The sequence below is a fragment of the Callithrix jacchus genome, chromosome 6, assembly GCF_049354715.1.
Source record: "Callithrix jacchus isolate 240 chromosome 6, calJac240_pri, whole genome shotgun sequence".
NCBI classification, from domain to species: Eukaryota; Metazoa; Chordata; class Mammalia; order Primates; family Cebidae; genus Callithrix; species Callithrix jacchus.
Window position 1 is genome coordinate 101,103,640 of NC_133507.1, and position 27,518 is coordinate 101,131,157.

The 27,518-nt window shown below is 36.0% G+C and overlaps 1 long non-coding RNA gene across 1 annotated transcript in view; it reads right to left on the reverse strand.

Moving 5' to 3' along the window:
- LOC118154615 (uncharacterized) overlaps positions 1–27,518 on the reverse strand; it is a 131,786-nt gene that overhangs the window by 33,353 nt on the left and 70,915 nt on the right. The gene's annotated exons all lie outside the window — the stretch shown is intronic.

Here is a 27,518-nt window from a genome sequence, read left to right on the forward strand (position 1 = left end):
GTAGTAGTTCAAGGGCTACATTTTAGATGTAATACGTGCAAATTCTGACTGATGAAATCATTTGCACTATTATCAAAGCAAGGCATCATACAGAGATACAACTAATTGATATCTACCCTAAGTTGTCCTACTTCTAAGTTTAAAAACAAAATAAGACATGCAACCTTCTCAAATTGATTGGACAAAAAGATAACCTTTGGTCAAATAGCAGGTTAAAACAGACTCAAACAAAGCTTAGCATCCTAATTTTCAGGGGCGAGAGTTCAAAAACCGGAATGCAGTTGGTAGAGTTATATGGCAGTTGTATCATCAGAGAAATTATAAAGCTTAAAATTGAAAATAATTTTGGAGAAGATGAAAAAAATCTTTGGCTGCATACTTTTGCTCATAGCCTAAATTATTAATAAAAAATTAATACTATAATAGATGAGTGGCTACAAAATGTTCAGTTTTCTGTAAAAAATTGCTAAGCTGATCAATTAAAATACAAATAATTTCATTAAGACATTGGATGCTAAGTATGTAAATCTGAACTGTTTGTAATATTCATAATGACACGATTAATTTATTCATAATGCATACATGTACCATTCAAAAGTCTCTTGTGCTAAGTGGCAGCAGCTAGAAAACATACAAGTTTGCCCTATTTCTATAATGGGATTTCTTTACAATTACAGTCAGGTTGCTGATGATTCATAAGTCTATATGTGTGTACAAGTGCTCCATGAAAATAAAGCTATTTTTTCTTCTCTTCAGTGCTTGGTTGATTAAGTTAATACAAATTATTCCACCACGAGCAGTTTGAGCAGTTCAAAGGAATTAATGTTATCCCTAGGACACATTTACCTTTTTATAATAATCATATAGATCTAGTTTACTCCAGTAAATGAATTAACTGAATATATACTGAGCTAGATGTGGCTCAGAGTTGAATAACATCCAGTGCCTATCTTCAAAGAGACCCTTCTATCATCAAATTTTATTGCACTTAGCCTGAAAAATCTAGTGCAATGGAATTTTGGTGGAGAAAGAAGGGAGGCAAAAAAAGGCATTTTGCATCAGCAGCTAACAGTTAACTCTCTCAGCTTTTACCAGTTGGTCTATGTACTTCTTTCATGTAGGAGAAATGCGAGGTTGTGAAGATAATCCTCCAACACACACACTACCCTTCTACCCAACCATTTGCTGCCTGTCTCCTTAGTGAGGTAGTGGGAGAAACAACTCATGCATCATGTAAAGTTGTAAGTGCTCATTCATGATAGCCAACAAGATGCATTTATTGCCTAGAATGGATTTTCTGTGGAAATTCTGATTCTGATTGTAGCAATAAGCAGATACTGAGCACAGCAATTTTTCATGGAAGTATTGTGCCAATTCTTGACATACGGTGCTCCAAAAAGTCTATACTGCTTTTATTTTTAAGTTTCAATTGAATGCTCTAAGGATGACATCAAAAACTGAGCTGTAATTCTTCATTGAATTCCCCTGATGCCACTAGGCACAGGGCACTAAAGTCATATTTGTATGCCAAAAAGAAGAAGTCAAAAGGAGCAAACTGAAGAGTGCCCTCCTATTGGGAAGCATTTATTCAATTATTCATTTTTAACAAGCCCCAAATACAGATATGCAAATCAGATGAAACATACCAGATGAAACTTGCCAGATAAGTGTGTCTGTTTGAAATCATGTAAAAAATTATGTCAATCCTACAGTTTTACCCCCAGCTTCACATTTGTATTTTATTTCCCCTTCTAGAAAAAAATGACAAAGTTAAAAGAAAATATGTATTGCATCATCAGTGGTAATATATAAGAGCAGAAGTGTCTTACCATATATCAGCTCCAATATTACAAGGCAGAGGCAGAATAATTTCATTGAGAAATGTGTTTTCATTTCAGGTGGTGAAATCAACTTCTGTTACTCATATCTAGACTTCACTGCTTCCCATGACTGAAGCCAACACTTGAAATAAGATTAGGGTTCTCTAATCAGGTAATTAGATGTGATGGTGCCTATTAACATAATCACAACTTCTGCAGAAATGATTCTTCTGTCCTGCTTGTTTACACTGTTAGAATGTCTTTAACGGAACTGTGGGAGGGTAGAAAGCTTACTATTAAGCAACAAGATCTGGAAATGGAAACACTCATGATTTGGTCCCCTGGTTTGTCAGCATGCATTCCATCATCTATGAAATAGCCTTCTTAATGTTCATTTCATGCCAACTTATTATGTGGGATCTATGTATTCTCAAATATTTCCTACTTAACCACTGAGGCTAGAAAACAAAAATAATCTAATTGCTAAGATATTACAGCACACCTCATTTCTTTGCCGTTTATGGGCATTTCTAGGCTTATAATGTGACAAAGGACTCAAGGAGATGGTGGAATTACCTAAAACAAAAGAAATATTCGCATCTCACAATTATCACCAGCTCTTAAGATTTTGCTCGAAAAAAATATTATTTATTTGATTTTTTCCCCAGTAGTTCATAACGACTGTATAACAAGTAAAGTTAATCCTAGAAGCAATAAATAGAAGATAAACCTGTTTCTTTCTTTCACCTGGTTAAAGAATGACTGAAAACACTTCAGTCCAGTCATATAGGGGACATTAACACTCAAGTCCCAGTACAAAAATCAGGTTCCAGAACTGTGAAGAAAAAGAAATGAATCTAGAACTTAAGTATCTTGGCTTTTTCTTTTTAAGGAGACTGAAGATAGGACCCCAGTCTTCTCTGTCAGAGTATCATGGTAGCTGATAGATTTTCCTTTATAGGTTATCTGATGCTTTGCTCTCATTACTCTTAGAATTCTTTCCTTCATGTTGATGTTAGGTAGCATGATGACTATGCAGCTTGGTGAAGATCTTATGACAATAAATTTCCCAAGAGTTTTTTGAGCTTCCTGGATTTGGATCTCTAAATCTCTAGCCAGGCCAGGGAAGTTTTCCTGAATTATAGTCTCAAATAAATTTTTCAGGCATTTTCTCTTCTCCCTCAGAAACAGCAATTATTCTTAAGTTTGTCTATTTTACATAATTCCATATTCTTTGAGACTTTATTCATTTCTTCTTATTTTCATCTGATTGGCTTAATAAAACAAGTTCTAAAATTCTTTCATTTGTTCTATTGTTAAGAATTTCCACTGCATTTCATAAATTCCCTACATGTATCTTTCATTTGCAGAAGTTCTGATTGGTTTGTTTTATATCTGTCTCTCTAGAAAATTTTTCATTTGTATCCTGAACTCCGCTTTAAATTTCTTTATGATGGTCTTCACCTTTCTCTGGTATTTTCTTGAGCAGCTCAATTATCAGCCTCCTAAATACTGTATCTGGTATTTCAAAGATTTCCTCTTGGTTTGAGTCCATTGCTGAGGATCCAGTGTGATCCTCTGGGGTTGCTATAAAACCCTGTTTCATTGTGTTATCAGAGTTACTTTTTTGGTTCCTTCTCATTTAGAGAGATTATGTCTTTAAGGGGATCCAGTATTGTGACCTGTCCTAAAGCCTGCCAGCAGTAAGTAGCAGCACCAGCTCTTATGGGGGTGGCAGGGTAGTGACAGAGATTTCTTGGTTATAGGTAGCATTAGTTTGCTGGCTTTCTCAAATGCCACTTATAGTAGTAAGGAACTGATCACATGACAGACTTACGACCTCCTAATTAGCCAGAGTGGTGTAGGTAGTGGTGATAACTGAGGTTGCACAGATGTTTTCTTCTTCCTGGTGCAGTGGTTTTCTACCAGGAAGTGCTATAATGGATTGTTGGTTGGCCTCCAGCCAGGAGGTGACACTTGCAAAAGAGCACACTCTGGTAGCAACAGCGGGATTTTTAAAAGTTTCTATCCTTTATGTTAAGCTATCAGGGCAGATGGTGGGGCAAAGCCAGGTAGGGTCTGTTTGCACTCTGAATCTCTATGTGCAGGGAAAGCATCAGCCCCTGTGGGTGTGGGGGTGTGGGGTGGTTCTCAGGTCACTGGGTTGACATTCCAGAGAAGATATTTGCTGCCTCTGCTGCAAGGAAGAGTTTGCATGGGTAATGGGGAATAGCAGATAGCAGTAAGCCTCACACAGATCCCACACACTTAACACAGTAGACCCCACTCCCTCAGTGTGTCTCTAACAGCAGTGAGCTAAGTTTCAGGCAGCTTGCACTCAGAATTCATAAATGCCTCAGGTCATAAGCTTTCCCTGTGAAGAGAGAAACCGTGGCTTCCAGGATACACCCCTCCCTGTCTACCCACAAAGGCAGGTGCCTGGCTCCTTTCCTTGTGGCTACAGCCTGCTTTTCACTTGCCCTTCCCCAGCTGTGGCCAAGAAAGTTTGTCTCCACCCAAGCTTGTATTATAGCAAATCGCAGTTGAGGGCTTCTTTCAACCTGTGACAACTGCCGGCACTCTCTGGCTAACCTCTGCAGGGTCCTCTGTGACAAACAATATGGAATGGTATCCTTTGATCTTAAGCATCCAGCTCCAGACTGGGAGTGCAGGCAGACGTCTTCTCTGTGTCGTTCCTACTTTTATATTCCACAACCCTCCCCAAGTCAGTTCCTGTGCTGTGGAGGGTTAAAGCCACCCTCTGTGGTATAAACTTTCAAGATCCCTGGTGAGAGTGTATCCTGGAGACAGCCTCCCTCCCTCTCACACTCTAGGAACTCGCAGTTCTTTGCCTAAATTGTGGTGTAGGCTGCAGCCTGGTATTTCCTTCAAAGGGCCTGTTGATTCTTTCAGTTTTCCTTTTTAATTTCTGCATCACTTATTGAAAAGAAGTGTTTATGGCATGAATTTCTAAAACTACTTTGTCCTTTCAAGTGGGAGAGGTATGTTGGCAATGCCTCTAGTCTGCCATGATGAAACAAAAAAACCCATGAACACCAATTTTTGATTGGCTGTCTTTAAGAAATTGGAAAAAATTCAAGAATTGGCTATTTTAACATTTTCAACTAGGAGGTAGAAGTTTTAAGCAGTACTAGAGTTTTAATTGGCAAGGAAGGAAAAATCACTCAGAAAATATGTCAGTGAGAAGAAAAAGAGTTAGTCATCTTTGTGGTCTTAAAGTTTCCTTGTTTAATTTGGAAGAACTGTCACAGTCTGGTTGTCCACAGTATAATTTTTTACTTTTTCAGCACTACATACAAACTCATGAACGTTTTATTATATCCCAATTTTTTAAATTATAGAAGTAAAAGTAATCTTTACCACAGCAATAATGTCCATATAGGTTTATTAGCATATCTGTAGAAAGAATCAGTATAAATCATCTGGTTTACAATCATTGTATTATAAATATAATATTTTTCAGTTGCTCTAAATTTCCTTTATGATTGTTAATTCATTAAAGAAACATCTTTGAAATGGGTCTACTAAATAAAAATATAAACTATATATTTCTATTTTTAGAAAAAAATACTGATTTAAATTTCACATGATTTTGGCTGTGTGAGCTACATAAACTTCCAATCATGAACAAATACAGTGTTAAGACTCCTGTTAAAATATTTTCTTTAATTATTTTATTTCAGATGCTCACTTATATATAAACATCTTCGAATTAAGTTAGGTGAAGGAATACAATGTAGCAGCCATCCTTTACCAGTTACTCTTCAACCTAATTATCAATCTTGTGGCAGAAAATAGATAAAGGAATATGGCAAATAATACGTAATCACTGGAGGGATGAGGACGATAAAAAAGAGAACACATAACTCAGACTAAGAGATCAGAAAGACTCAAAAGACATATACTTGAGCTGAATGTTGAGTTAAAAAGATAGAGTAAGTGAAGGGAAAATATTCCCAGCAGAAGGAACATCTTGTGAGAAGACATTTAAAGAATTAGATGATATTTTATGAGAGACACTCCTACATAACTATTTGCACAGAACCTGGTAAAAAGTGAGCATTTATTTAAAAACTCATGAATTAATCACCTATGTATGGTGATAAGTTAAACCAACCCTAAAAATCACAGTGTTGAGAAACCCTTTCCACACACATCCAGCCTCACTTACAGGTAACACACATCAGCCTCACTTACAGGTCACAGTGTTGAGAAACCCTTTCCACACACATCAGCCTCACTTACAGGTCACAGTGTTGAGAAACCCTTTCCACACACATCAGCCTCACTTACAGGTCTGTGAGATGACTTGCAGCTTGGGAAGGAAGCACCCACTCTGAATGAAGTGAGATCCTGGAGTTACTGACATGCAGTTTCCACTCTATTCAACCTTCTCCAATCACAAGGCAAAATATATATGTTGTGACACACAGATATTCAGCAGAAATTTTAAAACTTGTATTGACATTTAGGCCAGCCAAACTTATATTAAAAACTAAAATTTCTATGCCAGTTAACGCTGAAACATTTTTCCTCACTACAGCAATAGAATTAAAGTTACATGTCCTCATAGGTCAGTCAGTGACTATGCCTCCAGAACTCTGCTAGATACTATGAAGGGTTCAAGAAAAATAAAATAAATTCTCCTTAACTTTTACTTTACAATTAACAGCAATGAAGGTTACAGACCAGTATAAAAAGGATTAAATCAAATGTAAAGTTTATGATACAGAGAGTAAAAGCTGTCAGACTAAAGAATAGACATCACTGTAAGCTAAAAATAAATAAAAAGGTTTATAGATGACACAAGCTTTCCAAAATAACTATGCTATATAAGAAAAGTGCTTATAACCTATTGAGATCCAGCAGAGAAAAATGATCCTGATTTAAAGTCACAAAGATGTTCAGAAAACATTCAGAAAAATCACATTATGTTAATAACACATCATGGAAGCATTTAATTCATTTTGCAAAATTTATAAATCGAAATTTAGAACAATTATTGGGAGAGAGATAACTGTTTTCTGTGTATCTGGGGAAAATCATTGGGACTTGTAATAAGTAGATTAGTTTCCATTAAGGATCTTGTACTATAAAAACAAAATAAAAAAAAATACAGAAAAATCAGGTGTTATGTACAGTTCACTTGCTTCCAAAAATTTACAAATGGCATACTCATGCAGATTACAGAGACTCCATAGAGTAAAATTAAGTAAAATGTATCACTGAGAGGCTCTAAACCCAGCTGCATTTCATCACTCCCTGCTGAGTGGCAGAAATCCAGTTCTCTTTCAACTGTACTAAAAGAAAATATGTATGAGGTTAAGAGAATTGTAAGAAGAAAATTGCTCACTGATGCCAAGCTGGAATGAATCCTACACCCCAAACTGATTATGTGAAGGAAAAAGAGGGCCAGTAAATAATCCAGATGGATCTCTTTGTCAATCTTTTGTTAGTCAGTCAAGAATTTAAGCACCTACTGTATGCCATGTAGCATCCTAGGTATTTGGAACACAACCATTACTAAATAAAAAGCTGTGCCTTTAGAGTATATACGTATTTTAATAAATGGAGCAATCTAGAAACAAAGTCTGACATGAAAAAGAAAAATTCGGATTAACAACTCTTAAATCAGTAAAACTGCAGAATACAAAATCAGCAAATAAAATCAGCAGTGCTTCTTACAACAAAGTAACCGAAACAGAAATCAAGAAAACAATCCCATTACAACAGCTACGAAAGAAAAATAAATACATATTTAAAACCCTAGGAATAAATTTAACCAAGAAAATGAAAGACTGCTACAAGAAAAACTGCAAAACACCAATGAAAAATCAAAGATACAAACAAATATAAAAACATCCCATGCTCATGGATCGGAAGAATTAATATTGTTAAAATGACCATATTACCCCAAACGATCTACTGATTCAATGCAATTCCTATCAACATACTAATGACATTTCTCACATAATTGGAAAAACAGTTTTAAAATTTGTATGGAATCACAAAAGACCCCAAACAGCCAACGCAATCTTGAGCAAACTGAACATGCTGGACATGTCACACTACCAGACTTCAAAATATACTACAAAACTATAGCGACCAGAATAGCATTGTCCTCACGTAAAAACAGAAACAAAGAACAGAACGAAAAATGCAGAAACTCACATATCTATAGCCAACCGATTTTTGGCAAAAGTTTCAAAAAACATACATTAAGGAAAAGAAGATCTCTTCAACAAATGGTGCTAGAAAAACTGGATATCCACATGCAGAAATATGAAACTGGATCCAAACCTCTCAGTCGATTAAAAAAAAAAAATCAACTCAGGCCCGGCGTAGTTGCTCACACCTGTAATCCCAGCACTTTGGGAGGCCGAGGCGGGTGGATCACTTGAGGCTAGGAGTTCAAGATCAACCTGGCCAAGATAGTGAAACTCGTTCTCTACTAAAAATAGAAAAAAATTTAGCTTGATGTGGTGATTCATTCCCATGATCCCCAGCTACTTGGGAAGTTGAGGCATCAGAATCGCTTGAACGTAGGAAGTGGAGGTTGCAGTGAGCTGAGATCATGCCACTGAACTCCAGCCTGGGAGACAGAGCAAGACTCACTCTCAAAAAATAAAATAATAAAATAAAATAAAACTGAACTCAGTATGGGTCAAAGGCCTAAATGTAAGACTTGAAGCTAAAAAACTATTAGAAGAAAACTTATGGGAAATTCTTCAGGACATTGGTCTCAGAAATAATTTTATGAATGAGACCTTAAAAGCAGAGGTAACAAAAGCACAAGTAAATAAATGGAATTATATCAACCTAAATAGCTTCTTCACAGCAAAAGGGGAAAAAAAAACCTAATGGAGTGAAAAGCAATCTAAATAATAAGAGAAAATATTGAAAACTATTCATCTAACCAGGGGTTTTAGATATATACATACATGATATATATATATATACATAAAAATATATATTATATATAAATATACATATATATTGTTTTCTGATGTGAAGTTTGAGTTCATATATACATGATATATATATAAATTTATATATATAATTATATATACATGATACATGTATATATATCATGTATAAACATAAATATGTGTATATATATCATGTATATATACACATAAATATGTATATATAATGATATATATAAATTTATATATATAAATATACATATATACTTATATATATCATATATATATATGAACTCAAACTTCACAACATCAAGAAACAAATAATCCAATTACAAAATGGACAAATGATCTGATCAGACATGTATCAGAAGAAAACATACAAATGACCAGTAAACATATGAAATTATGTTCAACAACACTAATCATTAAGGAGATACAGATCAAAACCACAATGAGGTACCATTTTACACAATAGGATGCCTGTTACTAAAGACGAAAATAATAACTGCTGGTGAGGATGCTGGGAAAAGGGAACTCATACACTGTTGGTGACAATGGAAACATGTATAGCCACTATGGAGGTTCCTCAAAAAACTACAAATTGAATTACCATGTGATACAGCAATCCCACTACTGATTATTTACCCAAAGAAAAATAAACTGGTGTATCAAAGAAACATTTGCACCCCATGTTTATTGCAGCACTATTCACAATAAGCACAATATAGAATTGACCTAGGTCTTCAACAATAGAGTACTATTCATCCATAAAAATGAATGAAATTCTATCATTTGAGGCAAATAGATGGATCTGAAGGACATTATGTTTAATGAAATAAGTCAGGAACAGAAAGCTAAACTCTGTATATTTTCACTCATATATGGAATCTTTAAAAAGGTAATCTCATAAAAGGAAAAACTGTAACAGAAGGCACTAGAGGCTTGGAAGGGAAGGGGAAAGGGGGAGGGATAGGGAGAAGTTTGTTAAAAGAGTGAAAATTATAGCTACAAAGAAAAAATAAATCATAGTGTTCTATAGAACAATAGGATGACTGTAATTAAAAATAATATGTAGTTTCAAATAGCTAGAAAGATGCAATTGAATGTTCCTAAAACAAAGAAATGATAAAGCTTTAAAATGACAGATATGGTAATCACCTGATCTGATCACTATACGTTACATGTATCATATCACTACATACTATATAAATATACACAATTATTGTACGTTCACTTAAAAAATTTAAAGACCTAAATGATGATAAGAAGAACTTGAATGAGGTACATTCTAAGAAGGAGAGCAGTTGTTCTTTTTAGTTTTTCATTCATAATTCTTTCATACAAACAAACAATAACATAGTTATCAAGCTCTAACTCTACCCAGGCATTATTCAACAGTATTAGAAACCAATTATAAATAAAATAATCAAAGAAGCCATAGTTTAATAGAGAAAAATATGCCCAAAAGGAGAATGGAAAAAGTGAGGTGTTAAAAAACCATCATTTGTTTTTTGTCCAAGGGTCAGATAATCAGGAAGTAACAAGAACAAAAGACGCCAGGATCTATATGTTGTTAATGCATTATAACAAAGTTCAACCACTTCTTTCCTCTTTTACTTCTTCTATAGATTCTATTTGCTTGTCTATGGAATTGGGGGAAAACTTTTTTTTAATGTGCCTTTTTTCATTTTTGCTAAGTATAGTCTCTATATTAAAATTTATCCATTTTATTTATACCTTTGGATAAGTTTAGATCAATTTTACATCCGTGTAACCACCACCTCAATCAAGTTAGCCAGCAATTCTACCCCTCTCTAAAAGCTTTCTCTTTAGGTTTTATCAATCCATCCCTACACCACCAGGCTACAAACTTTTCTGTAATTTTTTGACTTCTAATATGATTTTGATTGAATTTGGTACATTGTGGATAATAAATGATACAGCTAGTTATTCTGCATTCAGTTGTGTTCTTATGAGGATTTTCTTTTCTTCTAGCAGTATTTTAACTAGCCTACATTCACACAGCAAACTTGTTTCTGCCTTGTTCAGCAGCTAATAAACTTCCTCAGTTCTTTCCGTTTCCAGCTACTGTGTTTTTTTCTTGCCTGCTCCCCTCACCTCCCTGCCCTATCTCCCCTGAACCTGTACAGTTTGGTGGTTAGCTAAAGATTTGAGAAGATGATATTCACCCTTAGGAACACCTTTTCTCTGTGATTTCATTGTTCTCAAGCCCTGCCTTCTACCTTTCCAGCTGCTCTGGCAGGTCCAAGCTCTATTCTACTTCCTCCATCCAAACACTTCCTTCCAGGCTCAACTTTGAGCAATGGGGATCACATTTCAACACAAGATTTGGAGGGGACACATATTAAAACCATATCATTATTGCTGTTACTCTTTTAAATATTTTTTTCAATTAATAACTATAATTTTAAAAAAGGCTCACCCCAAAAATGTACTGAACAATTACCAAAATTCAGAACCAAGAAAAACTCTTAATAACATATTGTTAAAACAAAATAAAGACATAGAAAATTAGACAATGACTTCTGAGATCAGAGTTCCTGATTAATTTATGTCTGTATCTGAAAAGTTACATCCTGGATAATGTCTATTCACTATATAGTATGGAATCTGTGTTTAGTACCACACAGCTAAAAAGGATGGCCAAATTCTGCGGTGTAGAGAGTCCATGGACTGAGATTCAGTGTCATCACTATTCTCTCACAGCTGATATTCACGTTAAAGAAGAGAGAAACTGAGGAGGAGAAAGTTGACTAGGCTCAGGTGGATCAATTGTAATGTGTATTTAAATGCTTCTGAGTGATTTATTTAGGATTGCAACAGCTAATATTTATTCAGTACTTACAGTGTGCTAGACACTGTAGTACACTTTACATATATTACATCATTGTAATTTTGAAAACAATAGTGATTTATAAATTATTCTTTTTTTTTTAACAAATAAACTCAGGCAAACCCAGATTAAGCAACTTTCTTAAATAACTTAAGCAAGTTTCATCCCAGTAATGTGTGGGGTTTTTTTCCTTTTCCTTTTTTTTTTGTCACCCAGGCTGGAGTGCAATGGTATGACTTCAGCTCCCTGCAACCTCTGCCTCCCAGTTTCTAAGCCATTTTCCTGCCTCAACCTCCCAGGCAGCTGGGATTACAGGCGCCCTCCACCACACCCGGCTAATTTTTAGTAAAGGCAGGGTTTCACCATGTTGGCCAGGCTGGTCTTGAACTCCTGATCTCGTGATCTGTCCCTCTCAGCCTTCCAAAGCGCTGGGATTACAGGGGTGAGCCACACCCTCCACCCAGCCTAATGTGTTTTCTATTGCCTGATTTGTTGACAGGTTAAAGAATCACATGATGAAAATAGACCAAACTCACAAATCTCAGCAGTGTGCTACTTTCTTTAAATTGTGGCTTCTTTGCTGATTTCTTCCCTTTTTCACTGAGCCACTGGGAGACTCCCCCATGGATGTGTTTGTTTAAAGTCATCCAGTGATTACATCCAGATTTGGGGGTCCACCTTCTTTCTGTGGTCTCTTGCTTCTTGAATACAATCTACAAATTTTCAGCTTCTCTGCCCGGCCCCCGTGATCTTGTTCCTCTCCTTTTCTAGCCAGTTAGGCTGCAATTATTTTCAGCTGGAGATATGAGGTGTTGAGTAGTGACCACAAGCAAAGCAGCAACAAACTCATGATAGTTATCTAACTGAATACAGTCTTTCAGGAGTAAAATTTCCTCCGATTTCTATCTGCTTTGTGAGTCTTTCCAAGGTTGTCAAATTAATGTTATTATGTGTGTGAGTCCACTTGTGTTTCTATAAACGAGTATCTGAGACTGTGAAATTTATATAGAAAAGATAATTATTTTGACTCCTGGTTCCACAGGCTCTGTGAGATGCATGATACCAGAATTTACTCCTGGTGAGACCTCAGGAGGCTTATAATCATGGTGGAAGGTGAAGGGGGAACAGGAGGGTTACATGGCAAGAGAAGGAGCAAAGGGGGGAGGAGGAGGTGCCAGGCTCTTTTAAAAAAAACAGCTCTAGCATGAGCTCATAGAGTGAGAACTCGCTCATTATCTCAGAGAGGGCACCAAACCATTCATGAGGGATCTACTTCCTTCATCCAAACACGTCCTGCCAGGCTCTACTTTGAGCACTGGGGATCACATTTCAACACAAGATTTGGAGGGGACACATATTAAAACCATATCATTATTGCTGTAGCCGTTTTAGTATCTTCTTCAATTAATAACTATAATTTACAAAAAGGCTCACCCCAAAAATGTACTGAACAATTATCAAAATTCAGTACCAAGTTTAATTTTATTAAACTCTTAATAAAATATTGCTAAAACAGAATAAAGACATAGAAAATTAGACAATGACTTCTGAGATCAGAGTTCCTGATTAATTTATGTCTATATTTGAAAAGTTATATCCTGGATAATGTCTATTCACTATATAGTATGGAATCTGTGTTTAGTACCACACAGCTAAAAAGGATGGCCAAATTCTGCTGTGTAGGGAGTCCATGGAGCGAGATTCAGTGTCAACACTATTCTCTCACAGCTGATACTCAAGTAAAAGAAGAGAGAAGCTGAGAAGGAGAAAGTTGACTAGGCTCAGGTGGATCAATTGTAATGTGTATTTAAATGCTTCTGGGTGATTTATTTAGGATTGCAACAGCTAATATTTATTCATTACTTACAGTGTTCTAGACACTGGCATACACTTTACATATATTACCTCATTTTAATTTTGAAAACAATAGTGATTTAGAAATCATTCTCTTTTATTTAACAAATAAAATCAGGCAAACCCAGATAAAGCAAGTTTCTTGGTCTCATACTACTAATAAATAGTAGAGCCAAGATTTGAATCTCAAAATCTCTGATCCCAAAGACTTCATTTTTAATTACAGTAGTAATTGTTTAAACAGATGTTTGTTAAATAATTCAATATATTCAGTAGAAAGAGCCCTTTGTAAAAGTGCATAAAAATTCTTTTAAGAAAGAGGATTACAATCTGTACTATGTGAAGAACTATTATAAATAAATAAGAAAAAAATTAAAATTTTAATATCCTGAGCAAAAACTATTTGCAAAGGAGAAAATAGACTGTCAATTGGTGTGCAGAACAAAAATTAATCAAACAATATTGATCAAATACATAATTATTCAAATATATGGAAAACAACAATAACAAAAACCTATTTTATAAGGTTCACAAAGATTAATAATATTGATAAATGCCTACTATTTTAAAAAGTAAAAATGTATTCTGATACATTGTTGATGAAGTTGATTTTTGGTGGTCCTTTCTGAAAGACATCTTGATAACACATAAGCCTAAAAATATCCATTTGCTTTGACTCATCAATTTATGTAAAAGTTATTCCAACTACTGACTTTTTTTTTTTTGAGATGGAGTTTCATTCTTGTTGTCCAGTCTGAAGTGCAATGGCATGATCTTGGCTCACTGCATCCTCTGCCTCCTTGGTTCAAGACATTCTCCTGCCTCAGACTCCCTAGTAACTGTGATTACAGGCATGTGCCACCACACCTGGCTAATTTTTGTATTTTTAGTAGAGACCGGGTTTTCACCATGTTGGTCAGTCTGGTCTTGAATTCCTGACCTCAGGTGATCCACCCACCTTGGCTTTGCAATGTGATGGGATTACAGGCATGAGTGGCTGTGCCTGGCCAACTACTGACATGCTTATATAATTAACATTAAAATAATATTTTATAAAAAAACTAAAATCAATCTAGGTATACAATGCTGAAGAGAAGCAAATCAAGTATGGTGTTTTAAATTAAGAAAATATTATGCAGTCAGAAAATAATTCTGTAGATTTTGATGAGTATGGGAAATATGGGTTATTATTGTAAATAAATGAATTGGACTTGTTGTAAAGCTACAGTTTACATTCTAAATCATTTGTTTTAAAAAAAGAGGCAGGAAAAATTAGTTTATCCAGGACTACCCTGGAATAAAGCATTTGTGCCCAAAGATTTGAGTAAGCAATAGGGGCCACTCTATTTTACTAAACTATTACTGTAACTGAGACTTCTGAGATTTCAGTATCCCAACATTTTTAGTTGGGGTTGAAATAATGAAAATTTTGATTAGGCTCTTGCTTGCTTGCACAAAAGCCCCAACATCCCTTCTTATACACTGCTGATGTATTGTCTTTTTAAGTAGGAGGAGATAATGTAAAGGTCACATAATATTTTTCCAGAAAAAAATGAATGCCTTTAAGAACATTGCAGCCAGCTACTGATGCCTACAAGTTTGGTTCCTCAAGGTGATATCTGAGTTGGAAAAGGACAGACTTTTCCCTGAGGAATCCCTAAACCTCCCCTCTTTTCACAGTCTAGCTACATATAAACTTCCTGCTGCTTCTTTTTGTTAAGATGGATTTGAGAGATCTTGCTCTTCTGCTTTGGCCAAATTGAACCCTATCTTCAAGCACTGTGTGTCAGTGTTTAGTATTAGCTGTGCATTAGATACACAAGCCTATACTTTGGGTTCTTCAACATTTCTGGGGACCACAGCAGAATAGTATGCTCATAGATGAGCAGCCCAAGCAGGATATGAGCATGCAGGGCATCCCTGCTGCTGTTCTGGAGTTTTGCCTGGGAAACACTTCTCATCACTTCCCTTCTTGCTGGGGCCAACAACCTTCAAGACAACAATCACTTGGAGTGGAGATACACGCCAGACTTCAGTCTGCTTTCAGTTTTGCCTTTGCTGGGTGAGTCACTTTGACATGAACAGCTGTGATTCTGTGTCTCTCCATTTGCATTTTGTTAGTAGCTGAAAAGAGGGACCCTTATTTGGGAGAGTTGAGGAAACTGTTGGACTCCATCCTTTTGTCCTGCAGGAATTTGATTTTAATCTTTGTGTAAACATTTGTATTATTTGTATGTTAATGTGCAACTGTGGGAAACTCAAATTTGATCCCCAAATGCAGCCCTTTGGAGTACATTCTCCAGAACTGTATTGCTTTCCGTTAGAAACCAATGAAGCATAAGAAGTTATTTTTCTTTTACAATAACATCTTGCCACAATATTACCTAGATTCAGGTAAGACTCAACTGGTCCATATGTTTTATGGGGATGCTCACACTAACAGTACTAAAAAAGCCATTTTCATTAGGTTAGTGCAATGGGTAACTTACGCACTAATCACAGGAAATCTTTTGGCTTACATGTTTGAGCTATGGGAAAGTTCAAAGGCATGCCAGGTCTTCTACAGCTCCAGCTGGTCACATATTATGGCCCATGCTTCTGCACATGTTAAATAGACAGGCAAATTAGAGCAAAAGAAAATTCAGAGCTCAAATGGTCAACTTGCAACTGTAGTGTTCAACTGTAGAGTCTTCTAAAGCTCCCTGTTTAATTTATTTTTCTGCCTGCTTTAATTCTGCTGTTACTAGCTACTGGCACTGAGATAAATCTCAGTTTTATGATACTACTAATTCAAGACCACTTTGAGATTCTGTTTCTCTTATTCAATTCAGCCAGTTCTTCCTAAAATGTAAACACTGGAATTCATTTGAAACTGAAGGGGGAAAAAGGGTAAATTAGGTTACTGTTTTGCCCAAATTTTGGTCTCATAGCCTTCATTTGTTTATCTGTGAGGGCAAATAAAGTTTAGACATGTGAACAGGTTCTAATTTCATCATAAATTATTTGGATCTAGCGAATTTTTGTAAACTGGGGATACTGTGCTGATATCTCGTGACTAGCATTCTGAGGTAAAAGCTATTGGATTGTTGTTTATATGTGTGTGAATATGTGATTACATGTTTTTATGTGTATGAACATACATTGTCCTATATATTGTGTCTATATGGTATCACATTGGCTTGTTATTAAAGGAGTGCTCATAAATTAAATAAGCCCCAATGCTTTTCAAGTTCACATGACTTAAATAAATCTTGAATAAACAAGCTAATTTTTAAGTTGTTGGTAACCATGGACCATTAACGGATCTTTTAACTATGTTATTATTATGTGATTTAGAACTGTTTCATAATAGGAAAAGAAAATGGGAAGAAATTCCATATATGCAGGCTTTCATGTTACTGCTTCATAATGAGTCCATACAATGTTCAATTTGATGTGCAAGGGCCTAAGAAGATCAAGTCAAAAGTATCAGAATCTCAAAAAATAGATAAGGAGAATAATGTCTTGATCAGTGCTTTGAACCCTCCTGCCATGTCACTGAATCACCTCTGGGGCCAGAATTACCCACTCAGCTGATGCCAATTTCATCTACACCTGAACCACTACCTCCTTTTCCGGTAGACCCAGGCTTGATATGGGGGTTAGAGTGCAGAATGGAACAAGTTCCCCTGCTGGAAGAAAGTCATTAAGGAAGGATATAATCTCACCACCCTCTCATCACTCTGTACGTGACAGGGTATCCAGTTTGGCCTGAGGGCTGGAACTCCTCAGGCAGGGCAGTTTCCACTTTGCCAATTCCCAATTGGAGGGCTAAATTCCAATGGATAGCCTATAGGTATAATGTAGATACATTGCCCATTTCCCACCTGGATTTATTTAATTGAAAAAAACTAATAAACTTTTTATTGGCATAACTCTAGATTCATAGCCAAGTTGCTTTCCTCAACCTTTCAGACCTACTACCCTACCTGAGCTGATAGGGATTAACGAATATTTTGCTTATGGCTGTAGAACACCATATAGTTACTGAAAGGCAAGAGCAGAAGTCCACTGACTTCATCTTGAAGATGGGAACAACTGCCCTGAATCTTCTGATGCTGTTTCTACGGTTGATCCAAGCTGGGATTTGAACAATGGGGAGCTGTACTAGCTTGAGCACTATATAAATTGTATTCTGGAAAGATTAGGGAAAGGATTCCTACAATTGAAAAGCTTCAGTAAAGTTTAGGAGGTTGAGCAACAATCCCCAGAGAGTCCCTCTCAGTTTCTAAAATAATTATGTTATGCATTTAGAAGATAGACTGATGTCAATATCAAGGCCTCTAAGAATCAGAGAATGGTAACTGTGACCCTCATCAGCTGAAGTTCCCCAGATATCAAAAGGAAGTTGCAGAAGGTAGACGACATCCTTGAGCTGTCAATCTCACATTTGATGGAGCTTGTTTCTAATGTTTACTACAATAAAGGTTAAGTGAGAGAAAAAGAAAGATGCAGTAACAAGATACCCTGCTAGCAGCAGCACTGAACTGTTGAGCTGATAGGAACGGAGGAAAGGGATTAAAAGAAGGATGATGGAAGATAAGAGGAAAGCCCCCTCCTTGGGGAAAGAATCAATGTGTGTATTACAAATAAGAATATTGGATAAAGAATTATTCCAAACTGGTGAAGGCAACTAAGAAAGGTAAGATTCCCTTCGCTTGGATAGTAGAAGTGAAGGAGAGAGAAACAGCTGAAGAATGAAGATGCCCTAGGGCTCCATTAGATCTGAAACCATCAGTGTCATATCCACGCAAGAGCCCTCATTGTAATTGAGAGTAGGGAACAAACTGACTTTCTTATTAATACAGGGTCCACATCATTTGTAGTTAACACCCACCTATTCCCTGATTCAAAGGACACTATGGTGATTATAGGAATGTCAGGGGAACTGTGACTTGCCCCTTCCTGCAGTCTTTAGATTGTCATCTTGGAGATACGAGCCTGAAGCATAGTTTTTTTATTGATGCCTGAATGTCCTGTTTTCTTCCTGGGTTAAGATTTACTTGCTATACTGAATGTTCAGATTAATAAACACATATTTTCTAGCCACCATGACTTGACTAACCATAGAAGCAACCAGAATTGGAAATATGTACTGATGGAAGTAGCTTCATGCACCAAGGATCATTGAGAAGGTTATGCAGTTGTCACCTTGCAGGTCACCTTAGAAACCAAGGCTTTGCCTCCAGACACCTCAGCTCAGAGACCTGAAGAAAGGTCCTTACCAGACCTTTCCTAATAGGTAAGGACAAGGTTGTCAACATTTATACAGACTCAAAAGATGCTTTCTCAGTGATGCATGCACACAGGGCCATATGTAAAGGAAGAGGACTTTTAACAACTGAAAATAAAGACACCAAATATGAGCAAGACATTTTGACCTTATGAAATCTGTGAACAACCCTAAGGAAGTAGCTGTTACACACTGTTCCAGGCACCAGAAGGGAAATTCCATAATAGCAAAAAGAAACCAACAAAGCTTCAGATCAAGCAGCTAAGGCTGTAGGAAAGACTCAAAGATTTGAAGCCCTTCTGGAACTCTTAATTTCCCAAATTGTCAATTTTTAGCTTCAGTATAACCAAGAGGATTTGGTAACAGACAAAGAATTGGTTTTTGAGTTTTCCACCCCAGTAAGTCTTGGCTAGAAATACAGTTCAGAAGTTATCATTGTGGTGCCTGAGGTCCTCTTAAAGGAAATCATAAATCAAATTCCTTAAGGCAATGATTATGGGAGGAATACCACCTTGCAGTCAATTTAAAAATATTTAATTAGCCCTAGTTTATAATAGACTGTCCTAAAGATAATTCAACAGTGTGTAATTTGTGCTGAAAAGAGCCCTCTGGTGGGGCCATTCCCTCTAAAGGGATTCAAACAAAAGAAACTAGCCCCTTCTAAGGTCTTTCAGGCAGACTTCACTGTGATGCTGAGCATATGGAAACATCAGGTCCCTTTTGGTGTTTGTCGATGCCTTCACTGGGTGGGTTGAAGCCATTCCTTGCAGAACAGATAAGGCCACAGAAGTGGCTAAAGCTCTCCTTAAAGAAATAATCCTTAGGTATGGACTTTCTGTGACAATTCAGAGTGATAATGTGACCACCTTTACTTCCAAGGTAACTTAAGAAGTGTCAAATGTTTTCATAAATTGAGAACTGCCCTATAATGAGCAGAGTCTACTGGAAAGCATGAAGAGATAAATCACACCTTGAAGAAAATGACTGCAAAACTCTGTCAAGAAACCAGTTTAACTTTAAATAAGGAGTTATGCTCTTCCCTGATGTGAATCCGGGTAGTGCCCAAAGTAGGCTCTAATGGAGCTGTTTTAAAATGATGCATTGGAAACCATTTCTGGCCTTGCTAAAGGAAAGGTGCCTGGCATAATGAAAGCAGATAGCAATTAAACAGTATTTAAAAATCTTAAATGGAGTTCTAACCTTTGTTTATGAGCTTGCTTCTAACAGCCTACTGATCCCAACAGATGTGCCCTGCCATCACTTTAAAGTGGGTGACCAGGTCCTCCTCAAATGGTAGACAGAGTGCAGGAAGGATCAACTCATCCCCCAACAGACTGGTCCCTAAGGAGTGCGGCTGACAGTCCACTTGTCAGCCATGCTAGCCAGAAGAGAATTTTGGATCCATCACACTCAAGTAAAACTTGTCCCTATAAACTTGAAGGGGAAAATAAAAGCTTTGGCTACTGGAATATCTTGAGCTGCTGCTTCAAGTTGCTTGAGTTTCCTACTAACAGAAAAGCAAAATAAATTGGGTCTTTATAGTTTGGGTCATGATTGCCTTGATTTCTTCTTTTTCAAGGAAGGACAATTCATTGTTATGGATTTCCCAGACTGTAGCTTCTTCTGTTAACTTATTTTGGTACTGGATATGTCATCCCAAACCTCATCTGCTCTAGACCATTATGATTCACTGATACAGACAGTTCATAATGTTTCAAATATCCGTATCTGCACATCTGGGTATCCAAAGGCTCCCCAAAGAGTGGAGTATCATGTATGCCTCATCTGACTCATTCATGGAGCTACCAGATCCCCTTGTTTGTATTTGATTTCCGGACAGAGATGTCCCCTTACATTCTTAAAGCATGGCATATGAAAATTCTCATTGGATAATTTCTTTAGGACTTCATTTGACCCCAGTTTTGCAGCATGGAAAACATATTGGATAGGCCCAGCCTTATCCGAGTATGAAAACAGCGTAACAGGTCCATGGGTAGACTAAATGGCTTTAATAACAGCCACAGCTATTGACACTGTGACCTGTGCTCCTGTGAGATATTTTTCTGTCTGCGGTCAGGAAACCATCCTTGGACCTCTAGGTGCCTTAGAGGAGGAGCTCATGGACAATGTTTATTGGGACACTCGGAACACAGTAATATAATTCTAGACAAGTTCCTTAAAACTTTTCCAGGGTTGCAAGGAATTTCTGGAAGGAGACTCTCTGGAGGTGGTCCCTGAAAAAATTTTTCAGGAGGATTCCTGATGGTCCAGGGTACTTCTTTGGACACACTTTGCTCCTATGATGGAGGGTGGCTTCTTATAAAACAAACAAACAAAAACACTTTTTGACTGCAATCTACAGTAATCATCAGTAGAAAATACATTTTAAAATCTGAGCCAGCACACATATATGTACATATACAATGACATACATATACAATGTATAAGTGCACATGTGCATGTTTGAATACTTACTATTGCAGTGTACCATATTCTTTTAAATTATGCTCTCTTCTAGTTTATTCTATTCTATTCTGTTTTATTTTAAAATAATGGTTGCAATTCACTAAGTTAATTCCACAGACCGCTAATAAATTTTAACCTTCTGGAAAAATACTGTACAAAAAAACCTCTTATATTTGTGCACTGAGGGATGTTTATAACAGTGCTGAAAATAATTATAGTCTTACTAACAAAACTGGCCATACATACCAGAATCAATAAAGTGTGATATATTCATAAAATTTTTCACTCTGGGTCAGAGAAAAAACATGAATTACAGCTATATGTATAAGTAGGTTTCAGAAATAACTTTGAGAAAATATCAAGTCACGGTGATACACAAAGAATATGCTTCTATTTATGTAAATCTTCATTGTAAATAAAATCAACTAATATATCTTGGGTAAAGAAACACTTATGGTAAAAAAAAATACAGAGCAAGAATTATGAAGTTTGAAAGTGATGAATATAAAATTCAGAATATTGGTTATTTGAGGGTTAAACAAAGACTGTTTCAACAATAAAGGATTACATGATGCCTCAAAGATATGAATAATATTGCATTTTCTAAGTAGATTGATAGGAAACATGATACTTATGCTAGTCTCTGCTTTGTATCTGTCATAAAATTTTATAATAAATAAATTTATAAAGACATTTATTTAATAAAAGATTTCGGATTTTAAAAATATCCATAGAATTCTATGAGAAATTTTATGCTAATAAATGTATTTATGTGTATATAGACAAATTCCTTTTAAAACATAACTGAAAAAAATCTAAGTAAATAGAAAATATGACAGAGCTGCTACTACTAAAGGAATTGAGTGATTAGTACACACACTTTTCTTGGATGTTCTTCAAAATTTCAAAGGGGATATAATTCTCAAGTACTAGAATATATAAATAAAGATAACGGAACAGAGTAAAATATTCTTCCCCAAAATTATCATATATTTTAAAAAGTATGTCAAAACATACAGGGAATGTTTTACAAGTAACCCTAAGTAAAACATAGGTCAAGAAACTGAATATCACTAGCTCTGAATTTTAATTTCAATAGTAGAATCACCTATTGAGTTTTTTGCCACTCACAACCTCTTTTCATCCTCTTAAATTTTTGTTATAATTCCTTTATTTTATTGATAATTTTACTAAATATGTTTGTCTCTGTAAAAATATGGTATAATTTTGCCTGCTTTTGTATTTTACTTTAAGATAGGCAAACTGTGTTCAGAAGGGTCAGAAAGTATTTTAAAATTAATCAGCATAGTTCTCTATCACACCTCCTCAACTTTGCTTTCAGTAGCCTGAGAATAGCCAAAGACAATATGCAAATAAACATCCATGCCTATCTTTCAATAACACGGTGCTTTATCTACAAAAGGAGGCAGCCAGCCTGCAAAAAACAGTTTACTAATCTCACTTTATAGGAATGGAATTCATTTATTAGTATTTTATAATAAATTTTAGTGTATTTAGTAATATATACTTAGTATCTTTAGTAATAGTATTTTATGTGATTAATCCATAATCATTTAATTATGCATTTTAGAAAATCATGTGAATATTACATAATTATTTACTTACATATCCTATTTTTGATGCCTTGTTAGACTGTGTCCAGTTTTGTAGCTATTACAAAAACATTAAGCTAGTGTTCAATAAACATTCTGGTAATTCTTTTCTGATGCAAGTACGTACAAAAATACCTTAAGCTATACATGTAAGGATAAAAGTTATTAAGACCAAAGGAGTATTAAGACCAGTATATGGTCAACTTCATCAGATACTACTAAATTATTTTCAATGATGGATGTACCAATTTGCATTCTCAGTAGAGTATATGTAAGTTCTCTTTATTCTATATTCTTATTAAAACTTGAAGTTTTCTGCCTTTCTAACTTTTAACTAATTTAATTGGTATTCAAGTGCACTATTATTTAGTTTGCAATTCTTTGTTAATTGTCTAGATTTGCTAATTTGTCTAGATTTCCATTAGTATTTGGATTTCCTCTATTTCAAAATGACTATTCACATTTTTTGCCGATTTTTCAAATAAGTTTCATTTTCCGTTTTCTTATGGATTCTTAATACTGTCTAGATTTTCTCCGTCTTCATCACAATAATTTTGTTTGGCTTATTTTTCAACATTACTTCCTTCATCGTTGTAGCCAAAGGCATAAATATTTTCACCTATGCTTTTCTCTAGAATTTTGTAATTTTAGATTTTATACCTAGGCCTATGGTTTATTTTGAGATAATGTTTGAAATATTCTGTGAGGTATGGATAAAAGTTTATTTTTTATGTAACTAACCAGTTGTTTCATTTATATATAAAAAACTCTTTCCTTTATCCACTGACTTGCCTTTCAATGTTTGTTAAAATTATTTGATTATATATGAGGGGTTTACTTCTGAAAACTATTATCTTCCATTCATCAATTTGACTATCTTTAGTCCAATACTATTTTATCTTGATAATGATAGCATGATAATAAATTTGAAAATCAGCCAAGTAAGCCAGACAAATGTGATTTTTTTCCAAAGATATTTAGGCTTTACTCATCCTTTGCATTTGTATAAAAACTTTAGAACCAACTCATCAATTTTGACACGAAGAAAATCCTGCTAGGAATTTGATGGACATTGCATTGAATCTATAGATTCATTTTCAAATTGATTTCTTAGAAATGTTGAGTCTCTTGAAGCATAAACACAGTATATCTCTGCATTTATTTAGGTCTTTGTAAATAACTTTCAGGAATGTTGGGTAGGTTTTATTCTGTGCGTTTCACGCATCTTTTGTCATATTGTCAAATTTAACCATAAATATTGCATGTAATGCTATTCTAAGTGATATGAATTTTATTACCTGCTGTATTATATACTCATTACTAGCATATAAAAATACCATCTTTATTGATCTATTTTATAACTTTGCCATTCTCCCTTATTAGTTCTACCAGCTTCTTTTGTATACTCTGTTGTATTTTACACATAGATGATCGTGTCATCTATAATGAGACAGTTTTATTTTAGCATTTTCTTTCTTTCTCTTTTTTTCCCAATGGCTAAAATTATTAGTACAATGGTGAATGGGTAGGAGTAGACATACTTTCCTTGTTCTCAGTCTAAAAATAAAATAATTTAGACTATGATAACTAAATATAATATGAGATGTACATTTTTCATATTTGCCCTATATCATAATGTTTTACAGGCATTTTTCATGTGTGCTATATATCCTAAACCTGATGGCTTAGGAAATGTTCTACCATCCTCAGATTACAGTTTTTAGCAGAAATTGATGTTATATTTTTCAATTACATTTTCTGTTATTGTTTAGGTGATTATACATCTTCTGCTTCAAGGTGGTTGACTAAAGGCATCTGGCAGTCACCTCCTCCACAAAAAAAAGTGAGTAGATACTCACACTTTGAATAGATCATCTAAGAGGGAACACTGGAATTCAACAGCAGAGTGACAGGCAACACCTAAGGCACAAAGGACAGGGAAGTGAGTCAGCCTTCCCAGCCTGGATCAGCTGGAGGCCCAGAAAGCCTCCCCAATGTGGGGAAGGAGTCAAGTGAAAAATTCCTAGCACTCCACATTTCTACCATGAACTCTTTGAATCCTAGCCAAAAGATTGGAAAGATCCATTCAACTCTTGTGGGCCCTGAGACTAACACAGGGAACTGCCTGCCTGCAGACTGCATAACAGTGTTAGTCAAGAAAGGATGCTCACAGTGGGTTCCATACATCTCCTGAGATATTTATTAAGCAGCTACGGCATAGTGCCATTTCAAGAGTCCAGCTCCTACCAAACTACATGCTGCCTTGAGACTCAACAAACTATGCATCACATCCCTGGAGCCACAGTGACATCCTCCACATGCAGCCACCACTACTGCAGACTGCTGCCACTTGGGCCAAAGCATGAGCCACTTGCAGTGATCGCCCTTCACCAAGCAGCCAAGCAGGGGAGTTACTGTTCATTAAGAAGTACCCTGAGAATAAAGTCCATAGTCTGCACCTACCACCTGAGGCTGACTTACATACTCCCCAGCTGCCTGCCTATAGCTGCTGTCACTGAAAGCAAAAACCTGCCCACCCCAGCAGCAGGGCCACACCCAAGACCTCCATAACGAGGAGCTGAGCATCACCCCAGACCAGACGACCACTGCCAGCACCTATATGCACCACCAGGGAGCCTCAGGACAGGTCTGCCTGGCCTCACTTTGCCCCCACCAGTACCCAAGCACACAAAATGTGTGCTTGGGATCACCCTGAACCATTCACTATCTTTGGCACTTAAGTGCTCTTCCTGGGGGTTCAGGCAGCCTGATGCTACCACCACAGCTGGTATCCACCTGCATATGCAATCTGTGGGCCCAGACACTAGCCTGCCCAGCTCATCACAGCCAGCAACAACATCAACGTGGACTGCTTAAGACCCAGAGAGTTGTCTCACTACTGCTACACCTATTGTCCACACCATGACTGCTTCCCAGGGATCCCAGGACTTATGCAACTTCCTGGCCCACTACTGCCACTGCTAACACCCAAGCAAGTCACTTGGAGGCCCAATAATTGACCCACCTGAACCCACTATCAGTGCCAACATATGCCATCCTCAAGCCCAAGGACAGGCATGCATGGTCCACTGCTGTCACTGCTGGGGCCTGTGGACTGGTCCACTTGGCATCCGCATCCCCATCAACAACTTCACCACAGCCTCCATAAAGAAATGCAGCCTGAACAACTGAGGAAATCACAGACATCACTGGCACTGTTTACATCAGAAGAAATTATATGGAGACTGCACTACTGTATGTACCCAGAATAAAAGCCAAAATGTCTTACCCAAATAACACTATAGGTACAACTTTATGAAAAAGTCCTCTCCTATAAAAAGAAATTAGAAAAATTGGAAGAAGCAATTGTTATATCAGATGTGTAGAAATTAATGTGAGGACACAAGAAACATGAAAAAACAAGAAAATATGACACCTCCAAAGGAACACAATAATTCTCTAGCAACAGATTCCAATGAAAAATAAATTTATAAAATATTGAGAAAAGAACTAAAAATAATATTTTAAAAACTCATTAAGATGGGAGATAACAAAAATAAACAATACAAACAAATTAGAAAAACAATTTATGATGTGAATGAGAAATCCAAAGAGGAACTAGCTACCATTTTTTAAAAAATCCTGGAACTGAAAATTTCATTGAATACAATAAGAAATACATATGAGAATTCAACAATAGACTAGATCAAGTGGAAGAAAGAATTTCAGAATATGAAGACAGACTTTTTGAAATAAGGCAGTAAGACAAAAATAAAAATAAAAAAAAGAATTAAAAAAAGAAAGCCTACATGACGTATAGAATGACATAGAGCAACCAAATACTTGAATTTCCAATGCCCCAAAAGATGAAGAGAAAACTAAAGAAATAGAAAACCTATTTAATAAAATTATAGCTCAAAACTTCCCAATTCTAGCAAAGGATTCAGACATCCAGATATAGAAAGTTCAGATATTCCTAAACACACACAATTCAAAAAGGTCTTCTCCGTGACACATTGCAGAATGAAACTGGACACCTGTCTCTCCTTAGAGACAAAAATAAACTGAAAATGGCTTAAGTGTAAGATCTGAAAAAATAAACCTAGTTAAATAAAACATTTAGGAAACACTATAAGACATTTGCCTAAGCACAGACTTTTATGCCTAAGGCCTCAAAAGCAAGTGTAACAAAAATAGGCAAATAGAGTTACATTAAACTAAAAAGCTTCTTCACAGCAAATGAGAGAATCAATAGAGTGAAGAGACAACCTGTTAAATGGCAGAAAATATTTTTAAACTATTCATATGCTAAGTGATTCAGGATATACAAGCAACTGAAAAATCTCAACAGTGAAAAAGCAAAAAGAACACAGTGGGGGGCATCACACTACTGGATTTCAAACTATACTACAAGGCTACAGTAATCAAAACAGCATGGTACTGGTACCAAAACAGAGATATAGATCAATGGAACAGAACAGAGGCATCAGAGGCAACACAACATAGCTACAACCATACAATCTTTGATAAACCTGACAAAAACAAGCAATGGGGAAAGGATTCCCTGTTCAACAAATGGTGCTGGGAAAACTGGCTAGCCATGTGTAGAAAGCAGAAACTGGACCCCTTCCTGACACCTTACACCAAAATTAACTCCAGATGGATTAAAGACTTAAACAAAAGACCTGGCAC